Source organism: Capsicum annuum, chromosome 3 (assembly GCF_002878395.1).
Source record: "Capsicum annuum cultivar UCD-10X-F1 chromosome 3, UCD10Xv1.1, whole genome shotgun sequence".
NCBI lineage: Eukaryota > Viridiplantae > Streptophyta > Magnoliopsida > Solanales > Solanaceae > Capsicum > Capsicum annuum.
In genome coordinates, this window is record NC_061113.1 from 183,204,264 (window position 1) to 183,210,319 (window position 6,056).

At 36.0% G+C, this 6,056-nt stretch overlaps 1 non-coding gene across 1 annotated transcript; it reads right to left on the reverse strand.

Moving 5' to 3' along the window:
* Positions 1–4,298: 4,298 nt before the first annotated feature.
* LOC124897455 lies at positions 4,299–4,404 on the reverse strand. The gene has a single exon (XR_007054174.1). It is a non-coding gene; the product is annotated as a small nucleolar RNA R71 (small nucleolar RNA).
* Positions 4,405–6,056: the final 1,652 nt, after the last annotated feature.

The following is a 6,056-nucleotide window of genomic DNA, read 5'->3' on the forward strand; positions in this document are numbered from 1 at the left end:
AACTGAATACTGAACTGAGACTGTGATTTATTACTGAGTCCTACTATTCGTAACACTACTGATACTGTTCTTAACTATTGTAGCTCTAGGTAAACAACTAAAATTTTGGGTATTAAATACCCCCAGGACTCGATAGCATGAAAAGTAAAGCATAGAGTAAACTTGAAAAGCATAACACTGTACAACTTGAAAAGCATAACACTGTGCACCTGTTCATAACTTATCCATAGGGACATTTTATCAAACACTTGTAAGGCATAAGTTTACACTTACACTAGAATGTCATGATTTTTCCCCATTTAGTTCACATGAACATTTTAACAAACACATGGGGAGCACAACTATGCACATGATAATAAAACAACATGTAGGCATCATAACATAAATACCTAAATTCACAAACTCAATGGCTTTAATATAAATTTACTTGATACTACACACATGATAATCAATTCCACATGAATCTTGTAATCAACCATGGATTAGAAACCCAATTAACATTATAAGCATAAATACACTTAAACCCAATCATAGAAATCATAAAATCAATCTCTTAAAGTTTAAAAGAGTTTCTTGGACTCCAAGGGTGGAAGGAACCCTTGGATGAACACTTCACATATCTTGGTACTTGAATTGACTAAGGTTGATGGTGAGTTCTTGAATCTTAAACCTTTAATTAGAAGCCTTAGGGTTTTGTTCTTTAGCAATTTTGAGAATAGTGAATGGATTTTGCCTCTAAAGTGGCTAAATCTCATGTTTTGGGGGCTGATAGACGTGGGAAAATGATCCAAATACCCCCGAGGATGCAAATTTTTAATGACTAAAAACTGGCCTAGAGATACACAGACCAATGCACCACGTTAATGGGATCAACGTGATGGATGATGCGCTACCTCGAGTACGCATTGGTTCACTGGAAATTGTACTGAGAGATAGGGGAAATATTCATCGACGCAATAGGTGATGCGGCACGTTGAGATCGCATTGATACACTAGTTTGGACTCCCAAACATGCTTCAAACGATGTTCAAAAAATTTAAAACTCGTCGGAGAATACCTACTGACATTCATGATCATGAAGCAACTTAAAGATTGACATTTAATGGTCATAAGGGTAGCAAAATAAGATCGCCAACTGTGAAGGCTAAAATAACTCTAAGTATGAATACTTAGCTAAATTTTTCTAAGTCTAGGACCTCTTAACAATCTTTAAAGGATTGAATTAAGCTTAGAATTTTGCGGGGTCTTACCAAATTGCTCAAGTTTTACTACTTTATCTAAAAATCCATGTCCCTTTGACTTTGATGTTTCTATTAAGGAAGAAAAATGTTCGAATGCTCTAGAAAAATCTGATTCCCTTCTTTTTTCTCTCGGTCCTAAGCACTTGTGTTTTGAAATTCGTGTGATGCCTATATTGTGGAAACTACATTACTTCCTAGGGACGATTCTCTCTCTAATCTATATCAACGAGACACCTTGCTCATATTCTTTATTTCTACTTAGTATATGATTAATTTGTCCTCTTTTATCCTCAACTACATGATTGAAACATCCCTTGATCCTACTAGTCTCTCTTATGGGCTCATCGTCACTCATTTATTGAATTTTGTGAATGTGTTTGTTGGTGTTGTTTCCTTTGTATTTGTAAGGCAATGCTATAATTCTACATCATTTGGAAATACAGGTTATAATTTGGTTGATGATGCATGGGTTTGTAAGTCCAAAAATTACTCTGCCGGTATCCTATTCTCTCCTAAATTTTGTTTCTCTCCTCTACATCCTCATACTCCTAGTTTCTCCTCCTTGGATGTTGATCTTCTATTGATTGAAATTGATTCCAAACTTGATAGCTTAAAGGATCTTTTATTGACTACTCAGTTTTAATTTGATAAAATAAAAGATTATCAAAAAGGAAACTAGAATAGATATTGCACGACTTAGGGTCAAATTAGATCAAGTCATTCAGGAGGCCACAAAAATTTCTGCAAAAATCTAGGCCACAACATATACTCTCTCCACCATAATTGTCTATCAATTCAACAACCTAAAGAAAGTTGTTGCTCAGACCCTAGAATATTTATTCCATCATTTTGAACAACCACCTTCTCCTTCCGGTGCTCTCTAATTATGCTACTTGAACAATTTTTGCTTTATTTGTTTTGGTTTGTATATAGGTCTAAGCTTATGACTACTTTATCTTGTTTTGTCTATTGTTAGTCCTGTTGTTACCTTAGCTTGCTATTCTTCCTTTTTTATTGATGTAAAGAGGGTAGAAGTATGTGTTATTTAGTATGTAAGAAAGGTCGATAAGTCGATGAGATACACTAATTCAAGGGGAGCCAATGCTACCACCGAGGGGTAATAAGTGGCGAATTTACCACTTATTAATATCCAAATTTATGCACATTGATGAGATTTAATTGTGTAAATAGGGATAATACTCCAATTGAATGCACTAATTCCTATGTTTTGCTTGTTTACAGGCAATTAGAGGAAAAAGGGAGAAATAAGCTAAAAAGGGAAGCAAAAGAGCAACGTGATTACAAAAGTTGGAAATAAGAACAGGGATCGACCCACAGTTACCGGATCATAACCTGAGGGTACCAATCACACCCAGTCAAAGCCAGGTTAAATCTTAGACATTGTAAGGTAATCATTGCGATTTTGAGAGTGGTGATTGCGATCAGCCCACGACGATCGTAATGGGGTAGAAATCCTTCAAGGGCAGAATGGTCAATCCGCACAGCTGAATCCCAAGACTTAAAAGATGAAAACCTTGCATAATTAGGACATCCGAAAACTAATTTTCAATTTTGAATGTTGATAAGACATTCCAATATGGGAAAAGGACAATGGTTGCTACATTTTCCAAGTGATTTTTAGTTGTAATTTGATATTGAAGTGCGGCTTACTCTTGCTTTGATTTTCAATGAAAGAATTGAATGTTAACTTGGGTATATCTTTTTTATCCAATATTATGAGTAGCTAAATATTTATATTGGTATTATTCTTGAATAGGGTGTTAATGTGTAGGGGTGTTGATTGTTAGTCCATATTATTAGTTATTGATGTTGGGTTTTGCTATTACTCTATGGTTGAATTAAGATTTATGTTTGAAATCCCCAATTTACTTGGATCCCACATCATCTTGAAAGAGGGATGTGGGTGATGAGTAATTGTGATCAACAATTTGATACTAGTTATCTCCTTAGTATTATCTTAGAAATAAGGATGGTATGCAATATAGCTAGATTGATGGGCATCATCCTAGAAATAGTGATGCTAAGTTGAGGTCTTGGATTGGTAAGTTTGGCATGCTTTTGAGGTATACAAGAGAATCCATGAGTTAAACTTAGTGTTTTGTTGAAAAGCTAACACTAAAATTTAAAATCTAGCCTACCCAAATCTTTGACTAAGAAGTAGACTAACCCTCAAACACCCATACATGATTGACCTCTAGGATAGTATAATCCCAAGGCTTTTCTCTCATTGGATTTTACCAATAATTTGTCGCTCTTACTTAGTGTCATAAGTAGATTTTTTTTAAGCAAAGTTTTAAATCACACCCCCAAATTTAGTTTATGTTTTGCTTTAAGTTTACATTGCGGGTCAACACCTAGTGACTTTCAATGTACACAGGTCTCAAAAGCTAAATTACACTGCTCATAGATTTGACCCCGACCAAAGTTGGATTATTATATTGACAATGATCGCCTTGTACCAAAATAATGGTGTAAGCTGAGCGTTATCATAAATAGCACCATTGAAGGGGAGTGAAACTTAATTTTTTGCTTGTGTGGTGTTGTTAGTAACTTTAGGTTTATCCATAGTGTTTTTATTTGCATTATTTGTTGTTTTCGTCTTGTTAGATGATATTAATAGTAATCCCAACACCATGAGTCACAACGAAAGAAATGAGGGCTCATTTGATGGGCACCTCGATGATAAGTACCATCTTCATAATGGGGTGTGCTAGTGCCATCTGCACTCCCCCTAATAAAGAAACAAAGTATTTCATGTGATGAGTGTGATGCTACATATGTTACAAATAAAGGGTCTATTCGAGGGGTCAAGCGCACGAAGATCCAAATCTACATTTGAAAATTTTTGTTGAGGTATGTACCCCATTTGACATTGCTCATATCACACAAGAGACCATTAGGTTGAGACTATTCTTATTTTCTTTATCAAGTGAAGCGGTGTTGTGGTTGAGGTCTTTACCCACCGGATGCATTACACTTGGGTCAAGCTTATGGATGCTTTTTTGGGATCAATATTTCTTTTTTCAAAGATGTTGCAATTGCGAGACGAAATTACAAATTTTCTTCAACTTAATAGGGAGCCTCTATATAAAGTATGGGAGAGATTTAATGAAAAGATTTTGCAATGCTTCAACCATGAAGTACTGGAGAAGATGCTTCACCAAATATTCTATAGGGAGTTAAACCAACTAAACAAGATCGTGATGGATAATGCGGCCGGTGGGTCACTTATGAGGTTGTCATATAGAGTGTCTTCAACTTTGCTTGAGCAAATCAAAAAGATGAATATGGGGTGGCACACAAAGGATATGGCTAAGACAGGGGTGAAAATATGGCTAAGATGATGACACAATTAGAACTCCTTAAAAAGCATGTGATGAGTACACCCACAAAGCGGTTAAGGCAGTGGTCTATAAAGGGTATGACGAGGATAAAGCAAAGGCCCTGGATGAATAAATAATATACTTAGAAAACTATCCAGAGGTTGCTCACCTAGCCTCTCAAAGGACCTTGCCTTTGGAGCCATCGTGATCAAGACCAAAGTTGGAATAATCGTAATTGAAAAAGAGAACCAAAGTTGGAATGATCGTGATCGAAAAAGAGAACCAAAGTTGAAATGATTGTGATCGAGAAAGGGAATAGCATGATAGAGATAGAGATTGTAATTCAAGGGATAACTAAAGGGAGTATGTTAGATATGTTCCCCCCATGTCCGACTGAAGAGCAAGGAATCAAATCCTATGGATCTCAAAAAGTTTAAAATCAAAGATGTTCTTGCTAGAATCTTGATGAGAGTGGAACGAACATACAAGATGGTTTAAAAACTAAAGAGGGACTTTTATCAAATCAACCAAATTGTTATATCACACTCAATCTCAATCAAACAATTATAGACCAAAATTGGCCAAATCTCAACCGTACTTAATGCTAGGCCTAAAGGTGGCCTCTCAAGTGATACAGTGGTAAATCTTAAAAATGATGTTATATCTTAGCAATTGTCACCTGAAGCGGTAAAGGTATTGGTGTACATGCGGTTGAGGTAAAAGAAAAGTCTATTAATGATCAAACAAATAAAAAGAGAAATCATATGAGTGAGTCAAATCATGAGACTCCAAATTCTCAAGAAGGGGATGACAAAGAACCAATGAAAATTGAAGAGATGGTTGATGAGGAGGGAATTCCTAAAGTTGTTGAGGGTGATGAGCAAAAGATAAATGAACCGCAATATGATCCCTTGCCTCCAATGAAAATCCTTTCTCCATTCCCACAAAGACTAAAGAAGGAGGAGGAGAATGCCAAACTTAAGAAGGTCCTCAACAAGCTTAGCAATATCTCAATCCATATCTCGTTGCTAGAATCCATCTAAAAAATTCTAGGATATGAAAAGCTAATGAAGACATTGATGTCCAAGAAACCCCTTATAGATGGTGAGACCATTGAAGTTACCCATGGTTGTAGCACTATCATGACTAGTGTTGTGGCGGAAAAGAAAGAAGACTTGGAGGCATTCACAATCCTTTGCACCATTGGGACACACAAAAGTGAGAAAGCATTGTGTGACCTTGCTGCAAGAAAAAATTTAATGCCATATGTAATATATCGAAGACTTGGTTTGGGCATCCCTACCCCTATAACAATGAGGTTCTTGATGGAAGATCTCTCTATTAAGAGACCGATTGGAGTCTTGTTTGATATTTTGGTGAAGATCAATTGCTTCATTCTTCCAGCAAACTTTGTTGTCCTTGATTGTGAAATCAATCAAGTGATACTTATTATTCTTGGGAGAACCTTCCT